This window comes from Ursus americanus, chromosome 9, assembly GCF_024610735.1.
Source record: "Ursus americanus isolate L20-20 chromosome 9, mUrsAme1.1.p, whole genome shotgun sequence".
In the NCBI taxonomy this organism is placed as follows: Eukaryota; Metazoa; Chordata; class Mammalia; order Carnivora; family Ursidae; genus Ursus; species Ursus americanus.
The window spans coordinates 41,756,702-41,777,188 of NC_142135.1; positions in this window are offsets into that span (position 1 = coordinate 41,756,702).

The window sequence follows — 20,487 nt, forward strand, 5'->3', positions numbered from 1 at the left end:
TTGGGGTACAGGAAGCAAAAAACAACAGATACATGATGACAGCATTTTCTGCATTGATGTCATTGCCATAAACATATAGAGCCAGATGAAAAATAGTTAACATTAATAGTAAAATGTATATTGATTACTGTTTATCAGTTTAGTCAATAAAGTACCATTGTAATAGTACAGTAATGGTTATCTTGGTTTATTCTTACAGTCATACCTACAATATGAATAAAAATAGCCTTCATATAATTTGAGCAATAATGTCTTGCGTTTTGAAACATAATATAAATAATTACAGAAGAATAACTTTTTAAATGTCTCATTTTTACTGCATGTGTGTGTATGTTCACACATGCACATAGATCATGTGTCTTCATTTAAAAGCCGTGGCTTCTATAAAATTTAATTACATCTCCCTGCAGCTTTAAATTGTGAGTGGCTCTAAATCAAGTGTGTCTTCAAAACAGGGGCAGCTTCTATTAAATTTAATTATGTTTCTCTGCATATTGCACAGTGGAGGTGTAGCTGCTAAATGAGGGCATCTTCTATGAAAATGGCACAGGAAGGATGTAGGAATAAGCAGGATGGCCTTCATGCCTCTTTGAAATGGATAAAAATACTGTTGTCTTGCCACAGTCAAAACTCTCTGGAACCAGCTTTAGTAATGTAAGACAAAGCCAAGAAGATTGAATTTTTCATGCGATTTTCACGTATGATATGTACATTTTTGGAAATATTCCATTTATGTTAATTTTTCAATACATTAAATATGAATTCAAATGATTGAAATGTAGAAAGTCTTTTGCATTATATTTGAATTTCAGAACCATATGCGTCACTAATTTCCAGTCATACAAAAGGGATTAAAGAGGCAAAGCAGCTTGAAATTATACTTTCTTTTGTTAAAAAACAAAAACAAAAGAAGAATACTAGGGATTTTTTTTTGTAATCTCCAAAGATAAAAACTTTTCTTTTTCCTTTTAAAATTAAAAAAAATATATATGTGTGTATATATGTGTGTTTTGCTATCTCTCAATAGTTGCTAATCATATGACTAATTTTTAGGAGGGTATACATTTGATCATATATGTGTTAAATATTAAAAGCCAGCTTTTAAAAACTGCTAAAAACAGAGAATTCATGACTGGATCACCTGTAAAATGAGATTGACTCAGTACCTGTATTGAGCACTTACTGATTGATGTTATAAATCACGGTAATATACGTTGCTTCAACATAGAGTCTCTATAGATGCAGACTAAGTAAAATGGGTAATTACTTCTATATGTGTTTCACAATATTTAATAATATATTATTATATAATTTATTATTATTACCATTATAGAATTGCTTCTGGGAGGGTGGCAGGAAGTTGATTACCTCAATATTCCTCTCCCTCAAGGAGATGGAATTTTAAAGCATTACCATTTGGGGGGTGTAATACTTAGAGAAGGAGGCCTAATTAAAATAAACATTACAGAAGGTCATGTTCCCAAACTCACTCAATGGAATAGTCTTTTCAAGTTTTTGCTTTTCCTTCTTCTATAAGCTGGAGTCCTTCCCTAGAATGGAAGCAAAAAAAAAAAAAAAAAAAAGGCCTTTTAACTCTTGAGCAAATTAAAGTCCTGGCCAAACATTTTCCCAGCGCGTGTAGAAGTAAAATTAACTCGCTCAACTGGCATTTTTTTTGACACGCAGACCTCGATGGTGCTCTGCGCTCGTCTTGAGAACTACCATGCGTTGCAGCAGACATGTTTATATGCAGAAAAGGACAGCTTGTGATAACAGTGGCAGTAAACTTGCAACTTGCCTATTTCCTGAGCTGCCTAGAAATGTATTGAAGACAAACACTACAGGTGCATTTATCCTAAAGTCATACATGTAATCTTTGACTTCGGTTTAAAATAATGACAGCAGAGATCTTGCCAGATGTTGGAGCTGTGCCTACATAACCACATAGAAGTGAACATTTGACATGGTCATCCTCTCATTTAGGTGGAAACTTCTAAAAATAAGGGAAATCAGTCTTTATAGGTCAGATTTTTATTGTAGTCTGTCCCCACAGACTGAAAGTAAAAATGGGATTTTCCACTCTAGAGATTCTATTTCTTACATTAGCTCAGGTTGAGAATTCTCTGAGACTCTACATCACTGATTAACACTTGATTTTGTATTATTCGGAATGCGTGTTTATTTGAACCCCTCACGTGCCATTTTCTGTTAAATTTATCAACACATCCCAACTTAATAGGCATAGCTTGTAAAAATGATTTGTAGATTATTTGTTTAAATTATGGTCATTGGGCTGATTGGCTGGCTCTTCTAGAGTAAATGTGCCCAAATAAATTACAAACCGAGATGTTCATTAGTAAATTGGGGGCATGAGGGTAGAAAAGTAAAACCAGCTGGGTGCACAGAGCTTAGCTGAGCGTGGATGTACTCAGGTACCAACATCAGTTACCTGCTCGCCAGTCTTCAACTGAGTATCTTTTTTCACTAAATAGCAATGGAAAAGGTTCCATTTTTATGGTCTGTAAGAGTGTGCCATATACATAGTGCTGTATATATGCATTAAATTGCAAAGCTTTCCCTATTCCATTTTCACTATTTCTAAATACTGTCTAAAATAAAATGATTAAAATGTCAGTGGATCCACATGCATTCCATTTTTGCAATAAGCATTTCTTTCTACAAAAGAGAAATGCTGTTTAATTTCAGTGTGATTGTGAATTTTGTAAAATGAGGATGTAATAGCATTTTACTTAAACTTATAGCATCTTCTGCTCATATTGTGTTTCAGAATAGTTCCTTCATAATTAAAGTGTCAAAAAACACATTTGTAACAAGAATGATGAAATTCATTCTGAATAATCCGTCAGCAAATAATAACCTGCATTTCCTTCTCTCAAACAGAATCATTTAATACCTTTCAATCATTTGGTTCTTCCCTCTTTTTTCTTTTTTCTTGTTACTCTTAGAAAATAACTTCCTATAACAGCTTAGAAACTATTTTATGGGCTTAATGGAGGTTTTTCTTTAGCTGGAATGTTATATGGTTAGCAAATGTTTCTATAAATATGTAAAATGCTCTTCCCTGAGTCCCCACTGGATGCCTCTCCAACTAGAGCATTTCCAAAACAATAAACAAGGCAAACAAAGAATGCTTTAAAATAATCATAATTTCATATTTCCCCCAAACGTTGTTCATCTATTTTTCTATTTTATTGGTGAAAACAGAAATCATATTGAGGGGAGGAGTTCCTCTCACGTAGAGATGAAGGCGCCTTGGCATTTAGGTGCTCTGGCACACCATGTTTCTGAAATAGTGAAGGAGCAGCTCAGATTATTCAAGTGTATTTTCTCCATCTAAGATCTTGTTTTTATCATTGCCTTTTTAAAAATGATATTCATTTTATATTTACTTTTAAAAATTTAAATGAAAAAACACTGTTTATATCTGTGCATGTATGCCCACTGGGGATTGTGATAAAATGCAAATATGAATAAGCAAGCAATGTCCATGGAAAGAATTTATCTTATATCATGAGAATCAGTTTTCTGGTTGGCTTCATATTTTCATGCAATATATGCTTGAAACTTAGCTTTTGGAGAGTTACTGGATGAGGCAATCTATCTCAGGATGATAAACAAATTTCTATAGCACATACATCCTGACTTTTCCCCTCTCTCTCCTCTGCACGAAGTTTAGTACAGTATGCGGGCTGTACAAGGCATGACACGATAAATTGTTTTATAGTGTATCTGAAGATTTTACTCCAGCACAGGTCAAGCATAATTGTAAAAGGGAAAAAGAAAATCTTTTAAAATAATTTATTCTTTTAAAAATGCTTATACCATCCACTGCAGCTGCAGAACCATAATGCTTTCATTAGAGATCACATCTGGGCTGAATTAAAACAGGAGCCTTTCCCAGCCCTGGAGTGCTTGTCAGGTTGAAAGTTTTTCTCATAGCTCCTGAAGCTTTTCCAAAAATCAAGGGCTAAGACAGAGAACAGACCCTGTCACGAGCTGGTACCAGGCTTTAAGTACATTCCTGCTCTGTTATTCACCGTCTGGCTCTAATTTGGAGGTACATCTCCCTTGTGTTCACTTTATTAACTTACATATGACTAGCTCTTTTGTTTAATATGGAAATAAAGAAAACAGGGCTTGTTGAAGAATAGTACCATAGACTGAAGCTTTATTTTTCCACACATTTGCTTTTTTCCCCCCTATATGTTTGCTCTTTAAAGCAATTTCCCCATGTTTGAACCACTTGGATGATTTTTAAAAAGCAGATAATACGGAGAATTCATAACAGACCTGGTTTTCCCCTTTATTTTATACAAAAGGAGGGGGAGAACTACACAGATTATAGTGCATCGTGGGGTTTTTTTTTTTGTGGGTTTTTTTTTTTTTTTGACCATCAGTTTTATCTTAGGATTGCAAAGGAAAAAGTCTATCAATGTTATCCATAGACACAATGATATATAAGTAAAATTATAGAAATTTTGGTGAAATTATTTCAACAACATATTGTACAGTTGAATAGAATGTCAGCCAACTATTGAGATGTCATGACAGTAAATAAAGAGTAGAAGTATATTCAAAATTTAAAAAAAAATCGTAAGGTGTATTAGGAGGAAATAAACCACCAATCAAAGAGAAAGGCATCTAAAAAAAAATTATTAGGAATGTCTTTCCGATGACTGGAAAATGTTAATGCTCCAGATTTTTAGTATACAATAATCTATCCACTTGTACAGCACACACACCTTTATTAAAATCCCAAATCTTGGGACAAAAGGAAAAGACACATTCTGTGAGGCTCAACCTACCAAAAAAGAAGCAGGTGCACACGTAATTATCATGCGGTGTGCTCTCTACTGAAATAGTGCAGCTGTCCAGTGGTGGCAGTGATTAACTCGGCCTGAGGAGGTCACCTTTGAGCTGGTCTTTGAAGGATGAATAGAAGTTCACTGAACCTTAGAGTATTTATAGATTTTAGCACATCTGTAACATTTACTCTTCGTCTGAATTTACCAGTTGATAGTTTTGGGGGGATAGAGAATGCATCTCACTATAGCATTAATGTGCTTTCCACCTTTACTATTAATTCTAAAACTAACATTATTCTGACAAATTCTTTTCCTAAGTGGCATCATAATTTACAAATGTTTTTCCTCCTCCTATGTAAGTGGAGCCTACTTTTGGCACATGTAACAGGAAAAAACTAAAGAGTCAAGTCAACCCAGGTGATATGTGGGAATGCCAGTTTGATTCATCTCTCTGAACCTTAACTTTTTCATTAAAAAGATGGGGTAATACCTATCCCCCGGACTGATGAGGATATAATAAGACTGTGGATTTTGTGAACTAGGACAATAGCTACCCCATAGTAAGCTAACATTCAGCAAATGTCATTCTCTGCCATAATTTTATCTCCAAATGGGATGAACATGCCATCGCTCATGCTAGTGCTCTTTTTAAGCTTCCTAATGCTGTATTTCAGGGTATGATGAAATGTGTGTATGGTAAACATTAATGTCCATGTACTTTGACAAATGAATGCAGATTGTTTGACAATAGTCTTCATATAAAGTAGATTAATGGAAGAACACAAATAATAAAGCTCCTCTAATTTCACTACCTCTGTATTTAGACTTAATTTCTTGATGAACAAAGTGATTTGTGCATTCCCGCGATATATTGCTCTTCGTGAAAAGTCTTGCAGGCCTCCTTAAGAGCAGGGGTGACCTTTTCCATTGCTTTTACAGGCACTCTCTGAGTACCTAGTAAAATACTCCAGCCAAGCCTAGGTGTTCAATAAGTGTCGCTTTACTGCCTCTTGTTCAAGCTCAGCTTTAGGATTTCCCAGAGAACATTAGCACAATTTTGTCTAGTAGGAGAGACACAAACCAGAATGCCTGAGTCAAGTCACTTGTTTCTATACGTGGTTTATGAAATGTTAAACCAACAAACAAAAATTTTCTAATGTAAAGCAAATTAAATGCTATATTTAGCACCACTGAGTTTATTTATAAAATGATAAGAACAACCTCCTAATTACATGAAATCAAAACATCTAAGAGGATACAGGTTGGAAAGCAGGTTCCTTCTCCTTCAGTGTTCTTTACTTCTATATTAGACAATGAAGGTAAAAGGACTTGTTTTACTTAACAAAGCTGACTAGCTGTTCTTAAGGAAATTCTTTTTCAGTTTGTAACTCATGTGAATGTCAATGTCAAAGTAACAACAGCACCACTGGGATGAAATGGATAAAAGACTCCTGGTCAGATGAAATTCTCTTTCCATTAAGATTTACCCTTCACGTTTTCCATTAAGTATTGTCAACTCAGCTTCTTTCTTCATCGAAAGCGGCCAGCTGATGGATGCTTATGCATGGTACAGCACAAGATAGGAAAATACTTATTTCTGTGTGTTTTTACAGTCTTCGTGTGGAAAACAAAATATGACAATATTTCTAGGCTACATTGTTTTACGTATGAATTGTGAAATATCTCATTTTTTGGTAATAATTTTTTATGGAGTTTCTATTAATCTCAGTTCTGATAATCAAGTTTGGGACATGGCTTCCAAGAATAAAATTTTACTATAATTAAAACTACAAGAAAAAAATTTATTTCATTTCTTAGTCAAGTATTATACTTTTTCTTTTAACAAGGAAAATCTTAAATACAATCTCTGATTATGTTTGATAGGTTTTGGCACTCGAAATTTGTCTAACAGTGTTTTGTAATGGTTTTCCATGGACAGGTTGGAAATAATCAGGAGCTATACATCTGAAAATTAAGGAACGTCAGAATCATATGATTTGTTGGCAATGTGCCTAATCCTATGGTATCCATGAGTATTAAAAACCTTTGAAATCATTTCAAGGCACTTAAATAACTAAGTCAAGGGGCATATTTTTCCTTTTCCTAACTAAAAAGATTTTAGAAAAACAGTCACCAAGAAAATATTTTTTTCCTTCTTCAAATTTCTCTAGGGTAAATTAGTTACATACTTAGAACAAAGTATCTTTTCCGCCAAAAGGAAGACCGTTAAAGAAATTAACAGATCAAATCAAGGGATATACAGGGAGGTCAAGAAAATTGTAGTAAATTTGCCATGAGAGGGTGGCAGTAGGAAAAACAAAGAGGGGCCTATCTAAGAAATATCTTGAAGTGAAAAATCAATAAACTTTGTGCTGAATTAGATTTTAGAAGCTAAAGAGTCAGTTTAGCAGCAGTGCTTCTAGCACTGGCACTTGGGAAGCGCTGCTCAGTATAGGAGGGAATAGTCATTGCATGCATATCAGGTACCTCAGTCCGATTTCTTCCTGTTCGACCTCCATATTTATTCAGTCACCAAACTAGGCTGTTTAAATCATCTTTCTCAAACTTGTCCCTAACTTTCCACCTTTACAACCAACACATGAAATGGCCTTTGAACTAGTTTTCCTACTTGTAGCCCAGCTCCAGGGTCACTACCACATCAGAGATATTCTGACTGAGAAAATACAGACCTGTCCCATAACTGCAATGGCTTCCCAGGACTGTCAGGATCAAAATCAATCTCTTTTCCCTGACAACAACAAAGTTACCCTTCAGAATCTCTATCTGCCTTCTTGCTTCTCCAACTGCTTGCACTTCTCCGGATACATACAGGGTTTTCATATCTCTGTCCTTTTCCATGTGTGCTACCTCTTGACACTCCTTCCCCAGTCTTCTCCTGGTCAATTTCTATTTATCTTTAGGGTTCGGTTCCACCATTCAAGCATCACCTTCCGTGGGAGTCCTTCCTCTGTGTTTCTCCATCCTAACTACTGACATTACACTGTGTACAGATAAAGATTCTAAGACCAACATTCGGTGAAGAGTATGTATGCAAAATATGTATTTAATGCACTAATTAATGGATGAGCGAAGTAATAATTATAAGAAAGTTTAAGGCAGAGACAATGTGTGTATACTTTTAATTGTCTTCGCAGAGCCTGGAGGCTGTACTAAGCATATAGGTGTTCAGTCCGTGAACAGAAGGTGTATTTTCGGAGATACAAGTTCAGTCTACCTGACATTTTCAGCTTGAACGTTTGCATTCCATATAAGAAAAAAAAAATTGTCAACTTGTGCTGTTATCTAACCCTCTGATTCTTTAAATTATTCTGAGAAGGACACAGTTAATTGTTCAGTGCTCTATGTTTTCCTTTTTTGGGAAAGCATACTGATAATTCCAGGTCTCTATTTCCTTAAAATGGTGTGATTAACAATTTATGCAGTCTGGTTTTCTGAAAAATGAAGCAAAGCATCCTATTTCCTTATATATTTTTATATACAATATATACTTACATAGAACTAAATAGCTATGTAATATTTTCTATTTTCTGTCCTACACCTAATATTTCAGAATTTCTATCAGTCTTGATTGTGACTAATATTTCCTGTCTCAGGAAAGAGCACTGCTATCCATGAAGTTGCCCTCCAAAAACCCATGATTTTTATTCCTCCTTCTTCATCACTTGTTATATTTATTCACCAACTCTCATACATCACATATCCTAAACCATGCCCATTACCCACTAGCCTGGGCCACCATTAGTGCTCAGTTAGACTGTTGGAATAGACTTTTAATTGACTCCCATTCTCCCAGTCATGCTCTTTTCTAAAATATTCTTGAAACTGTAGTCAGAATGGTTTTCCAGTGCTCACATCTTATCATGTTACTCCTCTACTTAAAACCATTCAATGGGGTCAGTAGCTTCCAATTTTTAACCCAGCTCTTAAGGTCTAAGACTTATCTGTGACATCTCCTCACCTTGTACTCTACATTGGTACTATATGAAAATTATTTTTCCTTCCTCGAATTTCCTATTCTGTCTGGAGAATGGACTTGGGCAGATGTTTCTTTGTCTTAATGCCCTCTTCCCCAACTCTTCTTGGGGTAATTTCCACTCATCATTTAGTTAGAAGTTTGAACTTTACTTCTTTCATGAGGCCTTCCTGGTTCCTTGACTTTTAGCCACCCAATCTCAGAAAACATCATACTCTCATTTTTAACACTTAGCACATTTCATTGTTTTTGTTTGTTTGATATCTTCTTCTTTCCAGATGGGCAATAAGGTCCATAAAGACAGTGCTCTTTGCTCAGTGCCTTGCAAAATGCCTGACACACAGGATGACTCAATAAACGTTTTTTAGAATGCAGTGAATTGATTCCAGATACACACGACATTTTTTATCTGCACTGAGTAGGTTGATCTAAGCAGTTGTTTCTGATAACTTTATTTACTTGAAATATAAGGAACATGAAAATTTTATTTAATTAAATCTCTGCAAAATTTTCGGTTTCTAATTGGGAATAAAATAGAAAAATATGAAATAAATTAACAAAACTTGGGTCTCCGTTGCTTAAAATTTTAAGTAACAAAAAAGATGGTATTTAAGAAAACCAAAAAGGAAGCTACAAATATTACTTTAATTATTTAAAAGTGACCCAGCTCTCAAATTTGGAAGGTCAGTTACATATAAAAGCATTTAATCCTCTAACTTTAAGCATAGCTTACACTTCCTTACTACTTTTTCATCTCAGTGCAGTGAAGTGGTTTCCTTTTTCTAATGGAGTTTTGCTTAAGGTGAACTTAAATGTCAAATTATGATATGGTGCTTGAATCCTTTCCAGGAGTCTCCTTAAAATCCTTTCTTACTAGGTTTCAATCTTGTAGCAATCCCTTGGACTGGAGTGACTGCTAATTACAGTTTGAAAACCACTGACCTCTTCCTCTCCGCTAATATTGTTAGAATGAAGCTACAATGGCACCTATCAGGATAACCAAATTAGAGCAGTTCACATAAGGCAGACGTGCATACAAATGTACTTTATGTACCAGATGTATTCCTCAACAGGAAAATGACAGCCATTCAGATAAAATGCTTTTATTATTTACTTTCAACAAGTATCTATAGCTGTGGCATGACTATTGTTGAATCATTTCAATAATCTTGTTATAGGGCTGGTAATAAAAGAAAAAGCACTTCAGCAGAGAGAAATGACCTGCCTCCTGACATCTTCAGAGGTACCGGATGACAGTGATATGTAGATTACTTTTCTGTTCAAACCAGCAAGAGCATTGCCAGACCTTTTTTAGCCCAGTTTATTTCCTCAAAGCACTGATGTACGGTTGACAAGAAAGACAGGAGGCACCCCTGCAATTTCACCACTGCCAGTAGGTGTAGCAGTTGGTGTAGTTTGACATGTGAAGGAGAAGATGGAGGCATCCTTGGAAAAAGCTGTCCAGTTACCAAAGATGTAATGACTTTGGCAAAGACTCTATCTTCTACACATAAGCAAGCACTGATGAATAACGGTGCTTTGAAACATAAAAGGATATTGACCTTCTTAAATTAAGCAGGGACAGGTATCTCACAATTTATGTGTAGGCCCAATATGTAAGTAATGTTTAAGTATTTTTTCCTATGGTAATAGCTAGAAGACAGAGATGTCTTTGAAATTAATATCCATTCATCCTCAACTAAGAAGTTGCAAGAAACTTAGCAAGTCCTAACATTTACAAATTGTATTGTATTCCTCTATTCTTCATTGGGTCTGTTACTTCTCAGATAATCTTGGTATCAGAAAAAGAAGAGAAGCTCCTTTTTTGTCTTGCCTTTTTCCAGTAACGTCATACTGCTCCATTTGATACATGAACTATTGTCACATTGAAAAATGTGGAGTCATGGACCAGCAAAGATGAAACCAGTGTATCAGGTAAAACAAAACAAAATGAACAAACAAAAAAGACTCCGTGATTTTAAGGTTGCATAACAATGTGTTTTTATCTGCATCTTTAGAACATAGTGTTCACCAACTCAACATCAATATCTTGGATCTAAAATTTCCAATGGAATTGGCCCTTTGATTATTTATGCTACACAAAAGGGTCTATTCTCCATTTTGCACACAAGAAGAGGGAAGTTAATAGTTAGCAAATTGACTGGTTTCTCTCAATGACCTATGTCTGGCTAAAAGGTTAATTAGCTGAATGAAAATGTCTTAAATTTACTGGTAGGTGAACCTGGCTTATCCCTGAAGGAAAGGCACCTAGCAACATAGGTGCTGGGAAGTACAATCAGCCCAACTAAGAAGTCAAGGGTCAGCCCTAGAGCTCCCTACAATCTCCCAGCTATTTCTTACTTTATTATTCTAAGGGTGTTAATATTTTATGATGAATATCACATCATTTCTGCCTAGTAAGGCGATCATTCATGAGACAACCCATTTCTCCACATAAGAAATTTTAAAGCATATATAATCCCAACTTACAAGACTAGATTGCAGGATTACTATACTTCAAGTCAGAAGACGGATTCAGTTCCAAACTATGCTGCTAACTCTGATCTTAGGCTTCCTGAGTCTCATTACTTTTTCTTTTCTTTCTTTCTTTTTTTTTTTTTTCCCTTAAGATTTTATTTATTTGAGAGAGAGCAAGCCAGAGAGAAAGCACAAACGCAGGGAGGGGCAGAGGGAGAGGGAAAAGCAGACTCCCCACTGAGTGGGGAGCCGGACATGGGGCTTGATCCCAGGACCCTGGGATCATGACCTGAGCCAGAGGCCGACACTTAACTGAATGAGCCACCCAGGTGCCCCAATACTTTTTCAATAGTAAGATGAAGGTGGTAGTATTTTTCTGAGGATTAAATGCTATTCCTAAGCAAATTATATAGTTCTGTAGCTGGCACTTTTTGTTATTCTTACTAGAGTTATTGTGGGAATTTAATTCTAATTGCATTGGCACTGCTTACTGCATACCCCTTGATGGGATTTGTGATCCTAGGAACAGGAAGAAGAGATTAAGGTTTACCAAGGATATCCCTGTTCTATAGAACTGAGTGAGTAGCTTTAGTTCCGAGTATTTTTCACAACAGCCCCCTGAGGTAATTTTGTCCCCTTTATTGATAGAGGAAGAAACCAAGACCTAGAGATGCAATTACTTTGCTAGTCATTGATACAGTAATTGGCAGAGTCAGGTTTGGGCCTATCTCAAGGTGTCTTCTTTGTACTATTCTAGATAATAGCCATTCAAATAGCTGGTGTAAAGTAGCATAAACTAAAGTGGGCTTATGTAGGACAGGCCCATGAATAGTCCTCTCACTGAGAGTGACATACCCACCAAAAAATACACCAGATCATTGACAAATCAATAGTGAAGCGTTGTTAGCCTTACAAGATGCTGTTCTAAAATATGATATAGCTTCTATATAAGCTACTTTATAGCATTAAATAGAATATTTTGCCCCAATTATGTGGATACACACACACACACACACACACACACACACACACACATTACAAATATATTCAGTGTATCTAGCATAGTATGAAAAAGTATTAATAATGCTAATAGGTATTAATATTTATAGGTATTACTATTAATATAGTTTATTACAATTGAATTATATTAAAATAAAAGCAAGAGATAGTTAACATTTCTTTTGGTTATCTCTTAAATCTTGAAGTGACCTCATGATGAAGGCGAATAGTATATATGAAGACCAAATATTCTTATTTGGTTTGAAACATTCTGGGATCAGTGATTTGTGGAGGAACCAGAGTGCTGACGATATTGTGAGGCTCATGGCAGTTTCTTCGAAGGTGCTGTGGTCTTTTGATTGAACAGCAAGAACATTTTTCAAATTCATATCTTGACCTCACCTGTCTTTGTCCGGGGAGATAACATCTTATAGGAGCTGTAACAGAGAGAGTGCTCTCATATCCACAGAAAGAACATAATTACAACATTAGGGCTAATAATCATCCAGGAAGCTTCCAGGAGCTGGGGCATCCAGAGGCAAAAAGAAATTCCCCAACTAACCAACACTTTATGACTTGGGGTGCTGTGTGGTGACTCAAAACTGTCCAGTCGTAGGCTGGAACTTTGTCAGTGACGTTGCCAGTTGGAAGCTGTTCATTCCATCCTATACCTGAGGCTTTGGAGTCTTTCTGACTTACTCTCCAATTCATGACCCATGACTACAACCTGACTCATTAGCCACACTTGGCTGTGTTATTTGAATTTTCCAAACGGCTTCAGTGACCGGATTCTGGAATGAAATAATGGCTCCCAGACTCAATCCTTGGCACCTACACTTGTTGGCTGCTTGCACTTAGCTTTGCTTGTAGACTGCCCTCTCTTGAATCAGGCACCCACTCCAGCCTTACAGAACAGATGGCCTTCCATCAACCTGGAAGACTGCTTAGTAACATCTCACATGGTCCCATAGTAAAAAGTGAGATGATATAGAAGCAGCATTTGAAACAGAAATTACTAGTATATAGTCTTTACATTAATCCAGCCTTAAGTATGGTAATAATATCATTTTAGAAATTACTGACATTTATTGTGCATGTACTTAATACATTTCAGTCATTGCATTGTGTGCTCTATCTACATTAATTTGTTCACTCCGTCTAATAATCCCATGGTATGGGTGTTATTAGAATAAACCATATGAAATTGCTGGATTTTGACAATTTTTGATCTACAAAATTGGCAATTTTCATATGGTTGATGCAAATGTTAGCCTCATTTGACAGATGAGAAATCTGAGGCATGAAAGAAATTAACTTTTTGTGGGTCACAGTTGTAAATGTTAGAACCCCCCAAAAAAGTGTATAATGGCTTTATGCTTTTCTTTCCCATGTGCTCCATGGGTTTTGTAGCACATCAGCTTCTCAGTCGTGCAAAGGGCTACCCCCATCCCAATTTGAAATTCCTTTTTTGATCAACTGTTTGGAGCCAACAACCAGCAACCAGCTGTCAAACACATAATTCCTTCAGCCTAAACAACTTTTACATTGATCAAAATAATTTATGAGAATGAACCACGTAAAATGTGGAGTGGGCATTTTAATCAACTCAACTATAAACAAGCCATCATGCCATATATATGGGTTCAAACTATTTCAAATATTCAGCATGAGGGCCATAAATATAGCACTTATCCAGAAATTAGGAAAAGCAGCTATATAATTTAAACAGTGTAGATTAGCCAAGTTAGACCATCCCTAATGAATGAAATGAAATAACTTTTAGCTATCTCCACATGTTTATAGCAGACTGTAAAGTAATTTCCCCTTTGTTGAGAACTTTGAGTATACATTTTCCTGTCAGACTTCCTGACTGTACAGGTTGGAAGTGGAGTCCAACTGAGAATTCTGCAGGTGATGCAATTAGTGTGGGGGCACTGTGGAATCTTTGCAGAACTGCCAATTAGCACTTAAAAAAATTATTTGCTTCTGGTACAAAGACAAAAGAATAGACAATAAATTTGGAAAAGCTGTTGTTACATTTCAGAGTCTCGTGTTTTCAGAACAAATGGGGATATTTTCAGGCTCCTGGGGCTGGTCCTACTAAGTCACATTAATTCAATCAAGCCTATGATGTACCTTTAGGTGGAACCTACTTGATGCCAAGGTGTAGTTTTGTTTATGAGTTATTTCCAAAGTTCTTTGCATGGGCTAACTATGACTTTCACCATGTATACACAGTAAGATAGAGCCTGTAATCACTTACAATGATTACCGATGTATCTTCTGGTATACAAATAAGTAATTCTGGTCCCTATTACTATACTTTCTTTCCTGGCCACATGATATTTTACCTCTTCCCAAGAAAGCAGTACAAAGTTGACCCTTTCATGCCCCTAAAAATTTGATATCCATGAGACGTCCAAATATAAAAATGAGGTTATCACCATCCTTCACTAACTTGGATCAACCAGTGACTGAGTGTAGATATAAAAGTCAGGTTATAAGGACTAGATTATTTGTTCTCATTTTGTTCTTTAGAAAGGATTTTTGAGGCCTTCATGTAAGAGTCAGCTTTGACAACTCCTCCCAGAGGAAGAAGTTCACTGTAGCTTTATCCATTGGTTGGAAAATGTGCTAATGAGGTGAAGGTCATTGATTTGATCTCACATGAGTGAGTGCAAGTGTGCTTTGTTCTAGCTCTATGCTTCTGATGGCTTCGATAACTAAAGTCAGCCATTTGTAAATGTGTGCTGCTGGTTGTAAAGGAAACATGAGAGAGCACTCACATTTATCAGAAAACATTGTCAATATTAAAACAAAAATCACTCAAAGAACATGTCTTACTGGTGGTGGGTCGATGGTATTATCTTTATTTCTGAAGCATGAACAGCTCATAAACTTTCAGGGTGTCTTTTTTTTAAGTTAAGTGATCATTTAAAGCCACATGGAGGATTTTATAAAGTTTTTGTTTAAGTTTTTGAGTGATCCATCAAAAAATTCTATTTGAAGGATCTATTCATCTTTACTATAGCATATATATATATATTCCATTATTGCTTCCATTTACTCTCTTATTTTAGAAATTTGAAAAAGACCACATAACTATCCCTTCTTCAATCTCAAATAACCTATATTTCAAATCAACTGTTTACAATATTCATTTGAAAAAAATTCGAGAAACACAAAATGCTTTATACTTAATATGTTTTAAAAAAATATTAAATAATTCCTTTGAAATGTGAATACTGTGTGCTTGTGAGGAAGAAGCTCTGCCTGGAAGATTGATCACCCCGAGAGGATGATTTCAAATTTGCATTCCAAAAGTTTGATGAGGAAGGCCAATCAGAATTACATCACATGCAGCCCAATATATGTTGAATGTCAGAATACAGGTCAGCCCTTTTTTATAGTTATCTATATTTGTAATGAATAACATGCCTTTTTTTTTTTTGATGAAACCCAAGTACTTCTCAAATCCATTTAGTTAATTGTGTAGACAGGAAACCCAAGGATTTTAAGGAATTGGATTTCTAAATCACATGACCATTTCATCAAACCGAACTGCTATGGTTTGAAAGTTTGTGTCCCCACAAAGTTCATATGTTAAAGCCTAACCCTAAGATCATGTACTAGAAGGTGGGAAATTTGGGAGTGATTAGGTCATGAGGATGCAGAATGGGATTAGTACCCTTATAAAAGGGGCCGAGACAAACTCCCTCCCCCATCTGCCATGTGAGGACACAGGGAAAAGATGGCTGTGAACCAGGAAGCTCTAAACAGACACAGAATCAGCCAGCACCATGGTCTTGGACTTCTTAGTCTCTAGAATTGTGAGAAATAAATTTCTGTTATTTATAAGCCACCCAGCTTATGGTATTTTTGCTATTGCAGCTCAAGTGGACTAATAATGCAAGCCACCTCTCATTTTCTTTAACTCAATGTTTACTTCAAAAAACGAAGCATAGGACTGTGTTATAATTTATAGTCACCGATAACTATGCCTGTCATGATTCTGTTCCATTTCCTTCAAACCTTGTCATGTAACAGGAAGTCATTTTTCTCAATAGATATTGAACTCGGCATTTTATTTACATGTATCCCATCATGGATTGATTCTGTGGACTAGGTACTGTTACATTATAAAGATGAAGAAGTTGGATAGAGATCAGCCAGCCAGCCACTGGTCAAACCTGAACCTGAATGTAACTTACCTTGAACCCCACACTCATTTCTCTTCTGCTTCATTACCCTCCCTCCTTCATTGGTCTGGAGGTTTGTCTGGAATTCGACAGGGCCTTGGCACTGTCCAGTTCCTGTCAACATGCTGCCCACTGGGCTGGATCCTGTTGCTGTTAGAACTCTCCTGACTGGGGTAGTAAAGCAGAGTGGGGGCTTATAGCACAGGAGTGGAAAGCCTATTCTAGGAGTCACACGAACTTGAGTTTGAATCCTGTTTTTGCCACTTATTATCTCTGTGATCTTGGACAATTCATTTATTTAATTTCTGTTGAATTTTATTTTTCTCATGTGTAAAATAGGAAAAATGAAACCCACCTGATGAGGGGGTGGTAGTTCAAAACCTGGGAAACTGAGTTCTCAGTGAATGTGTTCTCCTATTAATAGTTATCATCAATCACAGCTCATACTGATGCCCACTTGACTTCCTTTGTTTTTCTGCTATCTGAATAGCAGTTCCCACTGCACTGTTTTGGGTGACCTCACACAGTGCTTGCTGGGATCACACTTGGTTTGGTGTGTTCCTATCTATGGAGCAACATCTGGGGCAAGATGCTTTCCTGCAGTTTCTTTTGGAGCCTTCCTGGCCTTCCTCACAGGTCAGAGCTTTCCCCCCCTGCATTCCAAGGCCCTTGCCTGCCTTATTCATGAGGCTAGCTAGTGTATTAGTTTCCTAGTCTGGCTGTGAACAAATTACCACAATTTGGGTAGTTTAACACAGCAGAAATATATTCTTTCACAATTCTGGGGGTCAGAAGTCTGAAGTCAGGGTGTCAGCAGGGTTGCACTCCCCCTTCCTATCCCCAGAGACTCTAGGGGAGAATTGGTTCCTTGCCTCTCTTAGTTTCTGCAGGTTGCCTGGCATTCCTTGGAATTCCTTAATTTGTGGCTGCATCACTCTAAACTCTGCCTCTGTGTTCACTTTGCCTCCTTTCTCCTGTGTGTGTATGTCTCAACCCCCCCCCTTTGCCTCCCTTCTATAAGGATATGCATGATTGCATTTAGGGACTATGGTATAATCCCAGATAAGCTCTTCCTCCAAGATCTTTAACTCAATCACCTCTTTTACCATATAAGGTAATATTTGCTCTTACTATACAGGGTAATATTCACAGGTTCTAAGGATTTGGACATTGATATAACTTTTTGAGGGCCACTATTCAGCCCACTGCAGGCAGCCTCAAAAAGTTTTGAAAAAGAAATCCAAATATTCATAATTCAGTTCAATAAACAGTTATTGGAATGCCTACTAAGCACCATCACACAGAGCATACAAAATCCCTCTCATACTCTAATAAAACAATTCAAAACACACACACACACACACACACACACACACACACACACACACACATACACGTTCATTTCTTAACAACCACGTGTTGAAAAGAAAGGAGAGACATTAGAGATTGAGATAGAGACCTCAGAGATGATTGAGAGAGACAGAGAGGGAGAGACAGAGGGAAAAGAGCAAAATCTGTTCTGTGTCCCTTGGGCTGACACTCATCTGTTAGAAGCGCTGGGTATGTATCATCTTAGTTATCAGTGATACATACTTGAGAACTGTTTTGGTTTAAAAATGGACACAGTATTAATCCACGTGGACAGCATATGCACAGGTGGGAAGCCCATGGATTTGTGAGAACTCCCTTAACACATTAAATATTATAGCCCTGATCATTCATTAAACATGTTTTTGACAACTGATTGTAAATCAAAGCAAGGATCATGAATCATAAATATGGAAGTTGATGTTGTGTAGAAGACTCTGGTAAGTGAAAAAAAGGTTTATTCATTCTGCCTATAAGAACTATGTAAAGAGAAACAAAGTTGTTTTTTGTTTTGTTTTGTTGTTCTTCGCCGTTTTCTCCAGAAGAGAGAACAGGGAGAACTGGCAGAGAAACAACAGTGTAATGGAGAGGATTTCTAGGCCACCCAGCTGCCTAATTACTGGCAGCATCGCCAGATTTTTACAGCATCCTCTTGTGACACCACCCTTTGAAAAGCAATAATCCTGCATTGTAACAAAACAAACAAAAAAATATACATGCCATCCCAAAAAAAACAACCCTGAACCTTCTAAGTAGAATAATTCAGTAAAGGATTTCATGTCATGAAAGACAAAGCAAAAGAATAAATAATTACTTTGCAATTTTTCCTTCTACTGTAGTGTTTTAAAAAGCCTATCCCGTGTTAAGTTGAAACACCACTTTTTAAATTTAAACTTATTACAGTTTAATCCAGCAAGATGAAAGCTTTGAAAATCCAATTTCTTTCGACGCTGCATTTGGAAGAACAACAGTGGTGATACATTGTTTCATGCAAAACAACAGCAAAAAAAAAAAAAAAAAAAAAACCGAAACAAATGAAAAAGCAGTGGTCCTCTGTAGCCTAGCATTTAAGATGTTTAAGCAGAACTACTATGAAATTATTTGGCAATTCCCCTAAGTGTTCTCAGCAATTTCTTAGATTCTGTAACAGTATTACTAAAACTTGAAAGGGGGTAAATGGACTATAGCTGCATCCCCGTGGAAGATTCTCTGATAAGACAAAGCAATACTGTATGCCACTCAGGGACAGCTAGCATTTATTAGCATGACTTCTTCTAAGCAGCAGAGCCCGATCTTTACTGGACAGCAACTTTCCCCAGTCATGCTTACGAATACACTTCTGCAAGAAGTGAAACAGATGTGTTTCAATTAAGAAAGAATCTTTTCAAAAGATTTTGTTTTGTTTTTAGAATTTCTGGGTATTGGCTTATCTCTTCTTTGGGAGAGTTATAATCATGAAACCATCGCTTGGAATGCACTGATTCATGTGTTCATTCAACCATTCTTCAAACATTTGAGTGCTTTCCATAGTAGACCCTGTGAAGATTCTGGAGACATGAATCATGGTGTTCTTTAAACTTATCATCAACTTCTTTCATTAGTAAAATGAAATGTTTTGGTCTTTTAGAAGGTAAAGTTACTCTTGCTTCCAGAGAGTTCTTTCATTCACTAAATGCATATTGCTGTTACATGTATTATCTGTGACATACTTTCTGTCCCTGAGGAGTCCAGGGGAAAAGCCCAGAGAAAAAGACAAATATAAAAGCACATTATTTCCACCCAGCTTGATTAGTGCCACATTAGCAGTCGGAACAAGGTGCTTAGAAAGCATGACCAATTTGCCAGGAGGATGAGGATAAAGTTTGGAACAGAGTTTGGAAAAATCTACAAGTAAGTTTGTCTTAGTCTGTCAGGCTGCTATAACAAAAATACGGTAGACTGTGTGACTTAAAATTTATTTCTCACAGTTCTGAAGGCTAGGAAGTCTAAAATCATGGTGCCTGCAGATTCTGCGTCTGAGGAGAACTCACTTCCTGGTTTATAGACAGTTGTCTTCTTGTGTCCTCACACAGCAGGCAAGGTAAAAGTACTCTCTTTTATAAGGGTATGAACCCCATTCACGAGGGCTCCATTTTCATGGCCCAATCACTTCCCAAAGCCCCACCTCTTAATTCCATTACATTGTGGGTTAGGATTTCAACATGTGAATCTGAGGGACCCACAAACATTTAGTCCATAACAAAGTTATTCTAGATAAGAGGAGAATGTCTTTTCTTTGGTAACATACTATTAGTAACAAATACGCAGGAAATTTCCTTTTCTATTTCTTTACAGCATCAAATCTCTATTATGTGTTGGTCTCTTAAAAGGTAAAGTTTCTTCAGCTATATGCCAATAAATTAAGCAATCTGGAAGAGATGGAGGCCTTCCTGGAAACCTATAAACTACCAAGACTGAAACAGGAAGAAATTGATTTCTTAAACAGGCCAATTAATTATGAAGAGATTGAGTCGGTGATAAACAACCTTCCAAATAACAAAACTCCAGGCCCGGACGGTTTTCCTGGGGAATTCTACCAAACATTCAAAGAAGAAATAATACCTATTCTCCTAAAGCTATTTAA